Here is a 14,787-nt window from a genome sequence, read left to right as displayed (position 1 = left end):
AAGAACAACAAATCTGTCATGAAATTAAACTGGCAATCATTAGACCTGTTGGTATTAGTCATTTTGATAAATGTGTTAATTGATGCAAGTAAATGTAAATGGGGTAAGAGTCAGTTTAAAGGTGAGATTTTTGCCTTTCTCCAACCAGCTGCTAGTCACGAGGATGGAATGTTTCTTTCATGTTGTCTCGTGTGTTTAAAAGGTGTGTGTGTGTGTGTGTGTGTGTGTCTGTCTGTCTGTCTGTATATGTATGTGTGTGTTTCAGGTCATTGAGCATAGGGTCTTTGAGGCACCAGGAAAGGTACAGGCAGTGACTAACTGTACGTCACAGTGAGGTGACTGGGTTTTCTTCCTCAGTTCACCTGAATGTGTGCGTCAGCACTATGCCAGCTCCCATTCAGATGGAGAGGGGAAAATTATTTCTGGCTTACGTTTCTTAGGAAACCAGCCTTTGTTACAGCCAATCAGTGATGAGTGATAGAATAAAATGTTACTGGGAATTTCATAAGCTTGGTAATAATATCTCTAAATGAAGCAAACATGTAGTAATCTATGCCACCTTAGAATTCAAGTCATCACCTCAGTTCTATACATCTAACATTAGCCTCTGGCATGACAAAGATGCAATGGTGCCTGATTTGGCCTTCTCTCTTGATATGGGGACATTTAATGTGGGGCTGAGTATGTAAAATTCCCTTCCTAATCTCGATTGGCCAGCTATCTGCAGCCACAGCCGATCTCATGCGTGATCCCCGCTGCAGATTTGGGAGAATGTAGACAACCATGGGTCTCCTCCAAAACATGTGGTGTCACCAGTCACCAGTTTTACACTGCAGAATACAGCCAAGGTTGTACTGAGTGGAGTCAGAGGAAAACCTTTCATATGTGGCTTTCATATGCAGTGTATGGGCACCCAGTCAACCAGCAGGAGTCGCTAGATAGCGATGAACTGTGGATCCCACACTGACTGAACCCTCCCATACTCCAGACCAGTGGTTTTCAAACTCATTCCTGGGTACCACTGTGTTTGATGGTTTTCATTCCAACCATGCAATCTGAGAATTTTAACAGGCTGTTAATTTTCTTAATTACAATTTTCATGTTTTGAGGGATTATTTACCCTCTTAGGCTATATTATGTCAGAAACAACTATGCATGCCATAAATAATATAAGTTCTACACTCACATTGTACGATACCGCAAATGATTACATAAAGATAGATAGATTTTTTAACTGATCAACTTAAAGACTAAGATGCTACAAAAGGCTCCTAACTGGTGAGTGTGTGGACTCTTGGCCTGTAAAACTAGCAATTTGGTTGATAATGAAGAATTTAAATTCAAAGAAAATGATAACCTGCATTGTGTTAAAAATGTATACCGCTTTATGTAATCATTTGCTAACAAGCACAATGTGAATATGGGACTTTTATTCTTCATGGTATGCATAGCTATTTCTGATATAATGTGGCTTAAGTGGATAAATAATTACGCTTTTCAAGTTTAGAAGGATTAAGAAAAAGTAAAAGCTTGTTAGAATTCTGGGCATGTGATTGTTGTTGGAACAAAAACCAGCATACACCCCAGGACTAAATTTGAAAACCACTTCTTTAGACAATGCGATCACCAATTTCACTTTGCCCTATGGAGTCAGTCAGCCATGGCACAGTTCATGGGGCTCATACATGCACCACAGCGTGGGCCTTAACTAAATGAGCCACCCAGCAGCCCAGTATACGTTTTCAAAGCAGGACACTGGACTCTGTGGAAAAGAGAGAGCCATCACCTCAGTTAAGGACAGCACTGAGAATGAAGTGCATTTATTTATTTAAATAAACCGTATAAACCTGTGTTTTCTTTAAGCTGAGCACTGTGGCCTCTGCCTGGCACTGTGTCGCTGTGCTGTTCCCTTTGGGTGCTAGCTGCCCTTTACAAGCCCCCTAATTGTTTCTGTAGATTCTGGTACAGAGTTAGGGGATAGCTGTTCCCTCATTGGCTCACTCCTGAGCCAGAATGAGGTTAATGAGGTAAATCATTACCAATGAGGTAAATCATTCAGTGTCTAGTACTTGCTGACTGGATATCCATCCATCTCTCTCTCTCTCTCTCTCTCTCTCTCTCTCTCTCTCTCTCTCTCTCTCTCTCTTTCTCTCTCATGCACTGTTTGCTAGAGCTTAAAATAACAGATACTGTAATCACCTTGAAACAAACAAAAGCAATGGCCTGTGCTTTTTCCAGCTGATTTTGGTTTTGGCAGTACAGTGCCTTTGCTGCTTGTGCACCCCACACCAGCTGCAGAAACAGCCCCCTGTCCCCAACCCCACAACGTGCTTTATTTTGTAAGAGATTCAGTAGAAAGAGGAGCAGAATAGGCAATGTTGTGTACGGGTAGCACAGATCCATTTTACTTTGTCATAAATAAAGGTGCTTCCTGAGAGTGTCTAAATGGGAATCTGATCCCTGGTGACGCAGGTTATGGTTTTGATCAGCTGCTCCTCTGCTCGAGGTAGCACTAGGTTTCATGGCTGCTTCCCTAAGGAGGGGATTGTCTTCGCCTTTGACTAAAAAGCTGCCATATGTGAACATTTAGTAACTGATGACACTGCAGCCCCATCTCAGATGTTACAGAACGCTCTGTGGGGAAAGTAGGTTACTAGGCCGTGTCCTGCAAGCTTAAAATGAATGCCAGTCAGAAGATTGCTGGAGCGGCTTAGTGTGACTTGCCATGCTGAAATGGAGGGAAGCTTCACAGTAGCACTGAGCTGACTACAGTGCGCTGTACCTTTAAGAAACCCGGCGTTTCCTCATAGAGCTACAGTGAATGCTCAGACCCCATTGGCCATATACTAATGGCAGCAGGTTTGTGAGGATCCTATGGTGTGCAGTGAAATCATTGTGTTAAGATGTCAAAACCTATAAGTTCTTGAGTGTGTCCGAAGAGACATGTGAGAAAATGTTTTGGAAGTAGTCACTTACAAAAGAACTGGCCTGATAAAGGTAGCTGACAAAATAACTTAAAGTCAGCAAGTCACTCAGGGTGGAAAGAACTAATTGTTCGGAGCACTGCTATAGTAATGATTGCTTTTTTGTTTAACTGCTGTTATGAAACCTGGGAAAGTTTTATAACAATCAGCATCAAATAATTATTATATTTCTTTAATAAATATGCTTTGCCACTGTATGTCAAAAGCAATATTTAATGGATATATAGAAATATACAATGAATGAATGCTAATACTATGCAGCCTTTGCCTCAGGTGAAGTTCTCCCTGGGAGTTTTGCATGGTTCAGCTCAACATACCCCCACTCTGAGAAGCTGGCTGAATTTGAAGTGTTGGGCCACAAGCTCTCTGCTTTAAAGTGTACGTTCAGGATCCAAAATCAATTTCACAGTGACCTACATTGGTTAAAAAACAGGAATTAGCCAGAGAAAGAACAATTTAGATCTCGTTTAACAACTTGTCACTTTCAGTTTATCTTATCAAATTCTTAAAACTTTATATAAAATTGACTTCACTGAATTAAAATAGATGGATTGTTGATTGAACTCAGAGACTGAAGTGCCCTCTACTGGAAAGACAGACCCAGAACTCTCATTATGAGTATTTGCACATGTGTACATGCAAATGCCATTGTGTTTCACTGAATCATAAACCTGGATATAATACCCATTTTAATTGAAAGAACCCAAAAATCATTACTTTTTTCTAAGAATATTTTGACAGCCAGTATTACATCATAGCCAAGGTCACATAATGAGGAAGGTTTGTTATTTATTAATTATTATTTGTTAATTATTTCTAATTCATGTCTAAATTAAAGGATATTTGTGTCTTTCTGACTGTGAAACCGGAAATTAAATTAATTAAATGTTTTTTTTTTTGGACCATACCCCAATAATGTGACAGAAAACATAATTGTAAATGTCGTGGCATCTTAAATGCAAGAAAGTTCCTTTTAAAAAGAACCTCACAGAGAACCATGCACTATCCAGAACACATTTATTTTTGAAGCATCTAATAAAGTGTACATCTTGTCAAACCTACCATTGTCAAAATTGTGAAAAAAAAGTCATTCACGTCAAACATTATAAGATCTAGAACAAATAATTTTGACCCCAGGTTCTTCAAAAGCGGTCCAACCACTGGAGATTCAGGACTAGAAGCAATTGGCTGGATCGGAATGCACCTCTCTTGTAGGATTGGATCTATTTCAGGTGCTGATTTTATGTGTCCTCTGGTGGTCTTCCATATTTTTCAGAACGAAGTAACAGTCACTCCATGTGACAATTAGTCACTGAGCATTGCTTAATCATTATTTAATCGTTAGCTTATTACAACTTCAGTATTGTGGTTTAAAGTGGTTAGGAAACTTAAAATATACAGTGAGCTCCACAATGTTTAGAGCAAAGATATATTTTTTTCTTGATTTTGCTTTGTATGCCACAGTTTTATATTTGTAATCAAACAATTCACACGTGGTTAAATTGCACATTCTCAGCTTTTATTTAATGGTATTTTATACACTTTGGTTTCACTATGTAGAAATTAGAGCACTCTTTATACATAGTGCCCCCATTTAAGGGCACCATGATGTTTGGAATATATTCATGTTTTGTAAATGAAATTGGTCATGTTTTGTACTTTTTCCTGTGAATTTCTGTTTCGCCCTTGAGCATAGAACTAAATTCCAAACCATTAACATCCATAACACTCATAATCTGCACAAATACGTAATGCTAATATATAGCTTTCTAAGTATCCTTAGCATCCCGGTGCAAAGGTGTCACCTAACTCAACTAATGTAATGACTTACTAAAAATGTGCCTGATTTTTTTTTATCTACCATTGATTTATGAATGAGAAAAGAAACAGGTTTCATTTCAGCAAATGATTTGCAACAAGACCATTAGATTTCTAATGCACTCAAACCCACTGATACACACAGACACACAGACACACAGACACACACACACACACACACACACACACACACATGCATGCACACGCAGACACACACAGAGACCCCCTTGAAATCATCACAAAGATCAGGAGCTGACAAATTTGAGGGAGCCCCGCGCATTAAAAGTTTAGCTGACGATGGAAACTGCAGCCAAGGCCTGAACCCAGCCAGGGCAGTGGCATTCTTGTGATTGCTTGCCAATGGCTTCATTTGCCCGCTGGAACTATGCTACACATGACTTCTGAGGGTATGTCTGGTATTCATGTCACCCTCTTTAACCTTTTAACCGTGACTGATGAAATGTTCATCTGCAGTTATATAACCAATAGTACAGACGTCATTCCCGTCTCTGCCCTGCTGATGTGGCCTCCCTCCTGCTTCTCAGCATTTAGTCTTTGCCCTTGGTCGCTCCAGGTACAATACTATTAGGCCACAATTAAGATGGTGAAATGTACTTGCCCTTTTTCCTTCAAAGTGGAATTCATAGAAAGGGGTGGCTCGTGACAGGGCATCTCTGTGAAAGTGTATGCTTGTATTTGATTTAGATTACCGAATGAAAGAGGGAAGTTCACTTTCCTGTTCCTCGCCCACAAGCTACTGGGTACTAGGTCCCAGTAGATTAATGTTGTGGGTAAACACAGACTGGTCTGTACACACAATGCAGTGTGTACACTTCATAAAGGGCAAGCTGATCGACTAGGGTAGAGGTGTGCACTGAGGTGTGCTATTCTAGTTCTCTAAGCCTTCGCCAGACATTGGTGTCTTCTAATTGTGCTATTCTTACCTTCTTTCTTCTGGCCCTTACTATTCTTGACACAAACTAGTAATCCTGTCAGTTCAGGCTTTACCTTTGTCTCAGAAGTAAAGGATCACGGTCCACTGGGGAGTGGCCTCACAAGTCTGCCCCCAGGAAGAATGTTTCACAATCAGTATGTGACAGTCCCTCACATGAATGACCTCAATGCTTTTTTAAAATCAGATTTTAAACTTGGCGTGTGGGTGAGTTCACTTACTTGAATTTTAAAGATTGCAGATAGGTTAGAAAGTAGCATCTTGGCAAGCTATTGTGATGTTTTCTAAGGAATCATGCTTCTACTGTTGTTGGTTTTTGCTCATTCTCAGCTATGGAATATGTTGAATGCATGGTCTTTGCAGAATACTCCAATACCTTGCACGTGCTCAGTGGAAACACCTAAAGCAGTTGACTTCAATCTATATTTTCTCATTTAAATTCTATACATAAGATTATTGTTCAGGTTAAATCAACAACAGTACAGTTAAAGGTTTTATTTTATGTGAAGGTAATAATAAGGGAGTGGCAGTAACAGCATCCATTGTGTAATATGATTATTAATCAAAGGACACTCCTACATTCTGTACACCCCATGCCCTACAAAAGACATCTGATAAGACCTGCGAACGTACTGCTCTGTAGTGCTGGATTCCATAATCATAAGACAACTGACCAAAGGGTTTGGCCAGTTTAACATTATAAACCATTATTGTATACAGTCGTACAAATTGTGAAAGATTTGGACAGTTACATTTGGATAATAGTACGCTTTTGGGCTGGGGTTTCTAAACTGAGTTTATTCTGATTTTTTATAGACAATCTCTTAATAAGTTATGGTTTGTTGAAAATCATGTTTAAGTTCCTCAGTAAGTTCTTGGCTGGACCGCAACAGCAGGGCCAGCCCTACAAACGCGAATGTCTGTGACTAATTGATGAAGTTACACCATTGGTCGGCCGAGTTATGAAGTTACACCATTGGTCGGCCGGATCATGTGTGTTAGGTCCAGCCATATACTAGGTTTTAACCTGGTCTTGTTTCCTTAAATTTGTTTAACACCAAGCAGGTTTGGCTCATTGCTGTTTTTCACAAATTATGTACCTTCAGTGACCAGGTGTCCACACTTTCAGCTAATCACCCCTACTGAGTTCACTCTTTCTAGAGGAATAATTCACCATACAATCCTTTGCAGAAAATGAAAGCATTAGTTAATTTTCTGAATACAAGCCCAGGGTTGTGAGTGAGGTATTTAAGCTTCATGGCATGCATAGATAGGTCTGGAAAATGTGGTCCGTAAAGTCGATTTACAGGGTAATTACATGTCTAATTAAAAGCAATTAACATATTCTCATCATTCAGAGATTTTTTTATTGTTAGAGCAAAAACCAGTTTACAAAGTGGGTCCCTACAGTTGGAAAACCTCTACTTTAGGAATTCTTTGCTGGAGATGATCATTTGTCAAGTAGTGAGCATGGTCTGAGGATAAGCAGATGTTATTTCAAAGTGTATCTCTGTTTGCCTATGACACACATCTGAGTCTCCATTAGGAACATGATCACTCTCAGAAATCAAGGAACGGAAAGCATTGACCAGAGGGGAAAAATGGGGTCTGAGGTATGTTAAAAATGACCTCATACAAAATGGAAAAAGGAGTCAGGCTTTGTGTAAGGGACACAGATGAAGGATCACATTTTCCATGGAGTCTTTGCTACGTGCTTCAGATCTGTGGGGTCAGACAGCGGGACGGCGGGATTCATTTCCCATGTCTTCCTTGTTTGAATCACACCTGAGGAAATGGCGGGGGCTCTCAGCATCATGGCGGGGTGCCCTGATAGACCCTTGACCTCAAGGTGGCCCGCAATTCAATTAAAGGTCCACCTGGAGAGCTACTACTCACAGTGCCTGTGCTTCAGCACTCTCACTCCGGCACTCCGCAATAGTGACCCACATTTTCTTTCTCACGCCACGTGTGTGATAATCATTATTGTCATAATCTGGGCTGTGAAAAGGCTTTCTCTCTCGAGGATAAATCTGTATTGCACTTTTACATAGTGATATGTTCAATGCTTAATTAACTTAGAGAGGAACTTTTACTCCGATATATAACATTTGATCGCTCTTGGACTTTTTAAAATGTATAATGTATACTCTGTATATTGTGTATACTGCAGGATTTATTGCCAAGAAATATTTTTGTAAAGATATTGGTCAAGAAATGTGAATATATTTGAATCTGTCATTCTTGTGACTCATTTAAAATGACTTTTAAAATGTTTTCTGATCTTAACGACATCTAAATGTCTAAATATATTTCCATGAGTTTAACAATTTAACTGAAGTTCCCCTTTCCAAGGCAGTCAACTGAGAAGCTCCCATTTCAAACATAAAGCTTGGATCAGCATTAATTAGCATGTAATAAAGTGATGTGTTATTTTTTTTTAAATGACTTTAACCTTTGGGGAAAAATGTAAGCACAAACAGAATGACATAGCAGTATCTCCTTTGAAATGAGAAAAAAAAAATATTCAGTGGCAAGCCAAATGAACAGGTGAACCTGTAAGTGAAATATTTTACTTCAGGCATCTTTTTTTTTTACTTAAAGGTCTGTTCTTTCTTTCAGCCAGATTTTTCAAACTGAAACAAAACTAATCAGAGCATTTGTAGAGACACTTAGACCAAATGGAAAAGGATCACACTTCCAGCGCAACGGTTTCCTAGATTCGAATGTGTGGGGCTATGGTCCACTAACTTGAAAGCCTATAATGGCTGACAAAATAACATGAAAATAGCAGGGGACAACCACCAACAGAGATATGTTCATAATATGGCAGGTCATAGATGTCACTCACTTCATGTAATAGGAAAGGGATGTGAATAAGTCATCCTTTATGCCTCGCTGCCTCCATCTATAAATGATACAAGTCCAACTTCTGTAAAAGATCACACACTATCAGGCATCCTGTGCAAATGTGTTTCTTAGCCCCAATTTAAAGGTTGGTGTCAGGCCAAGATTGAATGCCCTCTGCCCCCGCCCCCCAACCTTAACTTCCAGGGGTATATAGTGTTCAGATAAAAGCAAACATGCTAAAACTATTTGAGCGTTCTTTTTCTGCTCCGAGTTCCACTCAGCTGATCTCCTGCCTGAGATTCATTCCGCTTGAGGGGAAACAGACGCGTTCTTTTTCGGAGTCACTAAATATAGCCGCTAAGCTCCCTTTTGGGGGCGCAGTCAGGTGGCTTAATATTTGAGAGCCCACTATCCGTGCATCCTGTATGATATCTGGATGGATTATCACGTGTCTGAGCTGTCGTTTTCACCTAGAGCAAGGTGCTGAATGAGCAACATAATACAGCTGACAATGACACAGTATACCCAATTGATTGTCTCTATTTCTCCCTCTAAACAGCAGAACAAAAGTCTGAAAGTATTGCAAGGTTATTGCCATTGTTCTGTTTAATTCACTGTTTTTGAGTTCAAGATTATATTTCTCTGGCAAATTTCTCTGATTTATTTTGTTTTAGTAATTTTTGTCACCATCTCATGAGGAAGAACTAATGTAAAAAACATGCAAAAATGCTGGTTACTTCAGCTGACAGTGGAAGGCTATGATTGACAGAGACCTCTATTATGACTGTACTTATTTTCCGGCAGCCTTTTGAGGAGTGATATGAATCTGATAATTACACAGCAGCCCCCCAAAAGCAAACTATCCAAAGAAATTAAATTCATGTCAACATTCTAGTCAAATGCAATCATGGTGAAGGACAGGATTACGACAAACACACACACACACACACAAACACACGGTTTTTCTTTAGTGATGGTTGGACCGCCCCTTTATAAATGGCAAGATTTAAGCCTTTGATAGACTTCAATCATAGTACTCACTATGAGTTTTCCTTCTGTTCATTTTGGAGCTACAATGGCAAATGTGTTTATTGGGATAAACTGAAACTGATTGTTATTCATATAGGGAGCTATTTTAGACTTTAGCGATTGTATAAGTGAGGAAATGATTATCTCAGATACACTATAGTCCTGCATAGCTGGTTGTGCACTAAAAGCACTCCTCAAGTCAGGATTTTACCGTTTTTGAAAATTGATTCTGAGGTCTGCTCCTGAAAATTCATCTTTTGACATATCCTTGCAACATTTGTATCTGCTTTCATTTTACATTTTACAATTGCAAAAAGGCAAACTATCAGAATATTTCACCCTTGGGTTGTCATTCATAATCCCTGATTCCTGCTGTTTATGAGCTGTGAACGTTTGTTTGTATTAAATGAAAGCATTGCATGATGAGAACTCCTTTCCATTTCATTTAGCTGGAGATCTGGGATGGTCTCATATACCAGTAAAGATACATTTAAAGGTATAGACACATGCACAAATGCAGTGTCACTGACCGAATGTGTAGAAACCCCCCAGCAGAGACCACTTCCATGTCTCTGCTCATTAAGGTGGAAAAGGCTCATGCACTTCCGCAGTGAGAAGTTGCCATAACAACAACAGGAGAAGAACACTTCCATGGACTGTCAGAGAGGCAGTACAAGAACAAAAACAGAGGCGGGGATTTAAATGCTGGCACAGATGTTGAGCAACTGCAGAACAGGGCCTTATATCTACTTTTTAATATAAGTACACACATGTATACACACACACAAACACACACAGCTACACAGCAGTAATGTGCTGCTGAAACGTCAGGCTGAAATTTACATCATATGTACCTTTCCGATGTCTCCTTTTGCACAGTACAAACCCATCCACTGTGCTTAGGCATACAGAGAAACCTGCCACGACATTGCTGCTTTAACAGAGAGATCATTTATGAAAACGAGTTCTCATCCCATTGTCCAATTGTCTGACCTACATTACCAAGAGGAGTTAATCTCCGTGTGGGTGGATTCTGAATAATGCAAAAAATTGGTCATTCTGTATGAATCATACAAGATGCATTTGGTCTCGACTGTCTGGCTCAGGAACACTGCGGTTTGTTAAATGCCACCAGCCTGGCGTTTTCCACAGTACAATCCCCGAATGTACTAAGGTCTTTAATGGTACTGCAGGCAAAACTTACACACCGAGAACTGGATAGCCTAAATCTGGAACCATTCTCTAGATATTCATCTAATGCCATATTTAGTATTCCACTAATTCCCAGTTGTTCACTTCAGCCACATGCAAACTGAGATACAAAATACAATTTTCCTACTGAAAATATTCACATCAAATCACTGTGTAACAATTTAAGTATAAATCATGCTATACACAATAAAGATTAACTGAATCATAGTGGGTTGCATATGTTGAAAATTCAACAGAAACAGATTATTGAAATATTATTTGGGGATTATAAAAATTTAGCTGTCATGTGTCTCTTTGCTAGAGTACCAGTGCTCACATTTATTTTAACAGAAGGTCAGTGCATAATATCGTAGCTTAAGATACCTTTGTAAATAGGGACATCCACTTAATTCAAAACTTTTTAGGCTATATTACATCATATTTTAACAGTAATTCACTGCCATAACAATGTTCTTTAAGGTTGTTCATCCTGAATAATACTTTTTTTTTATTTCTCTGATTTGCGGTTCTCCAACTTTGCGGTTCTCCAACTATTGCCCATGCATGTCCTGCTTCATCATTATGGTCAATAAAGCATCATCCATACCATGCTGCTTTTACATTGAGACTGTATATTGGTCCTACCGGTTTATATTAATCCAGTCAGCTGTCTGTAGTGAACATAACTATGGTGAACATACAGTAGCAGTTGTCATTTAGGATGCTGACATTCCAATATACTCATTGTCAGTGTGTTCCTTTATAATAAATCAAACACATGCAATAACTGAGACAGAAACATCAAGCAAAATATAAATTTGTAATGCAACTCCAGTCAGCCTATAAAGACATAGTTGTAATTCTAAATGATTCTAAATCACACCACATAGTGGATTGTGCGTGTGTGTGTGTGTTTGTGTGTGTGACCTCTTAGCAGTGACAGTGGGAAGCCCAGGTGCTCATTGATGGTAACCACATGAGTGACCTCACACTTCCTCTGATGGGGCTGCCCTGTTTCTACGATTCACTTCCACTTCTGATCTGAATGATTTAATTAGCCACAATCCTTTATGTGATCTCATGTTTTAGCTACATTTCTTAAAAAGCAGCTGAAAGATTTCTCACTCCCCTGTATGAACTGTTTTACTGTGATTTCATGTGTGAACTGGCATTGATGTACACAGCTAATTAATTCATTGTAATTAATTGGTGGGAATGAGAGCCTACATACACACCAGTCCTCTAGGAACTGGTAGTACCTACCCCTGAGTGTAAAAATCTGCTGTCAAAATGGAGAAAAATGGCTTTAAATTCATTCTGTCCTTGGGCATCTGATTCTCTTAATTGAGGCATCAGTTGTGAGCATTTTTAATGTGACAGGAATGACATTGACAAATGTTTAGCTAAAAAAAGTCACCTTTTTTATTAGTTTGTGAATAATTTGTTTGATAATATAAAATAGCTCCAAAGGAAGGAGTTAAATAACTCCAGTTTGGCAAAGCCCAACAGTACACTGTATCATTCTATCACACCTTTGTCTGGTTCCTGAGGCTTGTTCCAATAACCTTGTCAAAAAACAAAAAAGTAAAATGTTCAGTACATATTGGACTCAGAGTTGAATGAACATTGGACATTTTTACTGTGTGTGGATTATAAAACAGTGTTAGTGTGACACCCTCCATGTCATTAAGGCTGACCTCTGATGGCTTGATGGAAGTAGAAGAAGTAATGCAGCTGTTATACTGCCAAAAATGAACAAGATGAATCAGAACCTTGACCCATCTGTTTCACATGCAGTTAATCTGCGGTAAATTTGATTTACCCTCTGCAAGAAAGTGACCCATTTTAAAGTCCAGTTCATCCATCTTCATCAAGGATAGCTGAAATAATTCATACAGGTTGTCTATCAGAAATATTTAAAAACCACTTGCATAAGAGGTTCACTTTATTACACAGAATGACAACGAGCACTGGTCTGACATGTTGGGGAGGGTAGGGGTGGGGGTGGCAGGGTTGGTGGTGAACAGGCATAATGAAATATGGACAGGGAAAGTGTGTCATCACATAGAAACCAGAGGAGCTCCACCCATCAGAGTACGTTGGTAACGATAAACAGAACGACTACAACAGTAATTGCCGGATTCCTCCAGGCTGTACTGCCCAGATGTCGTAAGTCAGTAGCGTCAGAATCCAGTGAAAGAGGGCTAGTGTATGCTTTTTCTGCTGTGTTTCACTACCATTGACTGGTTACGGAATCCGCACACCTTGTCTTCAAGGCCTTTATTAGCTACTGAGTGAAAGGAAACCACAAGTTTGGTACCCTTGCCATAAGAAATCCCAAGATGTATAGCCAGAAAGTATTTATTAATCAGCATGGGCATTGTTTTGTTTCTTAGATGATTGGGTGATGCTTCTAGTGGCGAAGCTTCCTCGTGCATCACTTCTGTCCTCATTATTCGAGACATGGCTCCTCTTTGAAAACCCTTAGATCCCAACTAAAGAGAGTATGAGAGTGTGACGCACACACACACGCACGCCCAGTGTTTGGTTTGTTGACCCGGTTGCCACAGAAACAAGATGCAATCTCTCCCACTTTTCTTTTTTGCCCAGTCAAATTTTGTACCATCAAGGGTTCTCGCTATAGAACACCCCAGGCAGTTTAAAAATGCCATCAATAGCACAGAAAGCTGATGAATAATTAATTATTGCGATTAGGACTGGTCCAGCAGATAGTCTGCTGTATAAATCAAAGGCACCCACTCTCTCCTATTTCATAGATGCTTAAATATTTACAGATAAATTCCTCAACATGTTAATAAATGACAAATTAAAAAATTTTGGCTATTGGTCAGGATATCTATCTTTTAAGGCAAATAGGATCTGGTGATCTGGCATGATACAGTACCATTACCGAATTTAGCAGTATAAGTATGTTTACAATAACCCCTTATATATTTGCATATATTGAAATATATATATATATATATATGGAGTAATACATTTTCATATATAGGGGCACTCCAAATATATTTTCCAATACATTATATTGTACGTTTTGCTTACTAATAGATTATTGGTTATATTCTTGCATATATACATCCCACTGAGACCACAGCAGTGATGCTTGTTATATAGGACAATCTATTTTATGTGTAACACATTTCCCCGTTCCCCATATTTCATAATAATGACAAATCAAGAAAGCCATTTGGATCTCCATACATGGAAAAAAAAAAATCTTTATCTGTTCTATCAGTATTATCCTATATTTGTTCAGCACTGTTACTTACCATATTATTTACTTTAGTTATTTGAATGAACATGTCCCCATACCAATGGCAGTAATACATAATCCCTAATGCCAATGTGAAATAACACACTAATTATGAGTCTCTGACACACTGGTACAGCTGTCTTAGAGGGTAGCAGTCTCTCTCACACATGCACACAAGCACAAATATGTACACAATGCTTTCTAGTTTGAGCTGATTTGAATGGAATGGGTCTGTCTGTATTATCTGTTACCTCGCCTTCCCTTATATCTGACACAGCTTGGGGTACGCTAACAGGGAAATGTGGTGTCACAGTGTTGGAACTCCCCATAGAATCAAAGTGTAAAAGTCTGGCGCATTCATAAAGGTGTGTGAGGATTCGCAGATGAACGGAATGCTGCTTCGCCCGGTCAGTTCAGCTGATTAATGGGAATCCATTTTAGGTGGAAAAAGCTGCAGATAGGCCCTCACAGTTAAAAACTATGAAAAAGATCTGGCATGTGTCACCTTGATGACAGAAAGCCTGATTCGTATCTGTTATATGAGAGCATTATGTGGGGTGTCTTGTGATTCAGTTGTAGTACAACAAAGGGTAGGAAAAGTGTAAAGACATCAATGTCACATTTTTAGCATTCCTGTGTTGCTGTAGATTTGGTGCATGCATACCATTTGTCATGAGACTTGAAACAAGACC

The 14,787-nt window shown here is 39.2% G+C and overlaps 1 protein-coding gene across 1 annotated transcript in view; it reads left to right on the top strand.

The window, feature by feature from the left end:
* Window positions 1-14,787, top strand: part of npas2 (neuronal PAS domain protein 2) — a 65,619-nt gene that overhangs the window by 6,179 nt on the left and 44,653 nt on the right. The gene's annotated exons all lie outside the window — the stretch shown is intronic.

Source organism: Anguilla anguilla, chromosome 9, assembly GCF_013347855.1.
Source record: "Anguilla anguilla isolate fAngAng1 chromosome 9, fAngAng1.pri, whole genome shotgun sequence".
NCBI lineage: Eukaryota > Metazoa > Chordata > Actinopteri > Anguilliformes > Anguillidae > Anguilla > Anguilla anguilla.
This window is presented reverse-complemented; position numbering and strand designations above follow the sequence as displayed.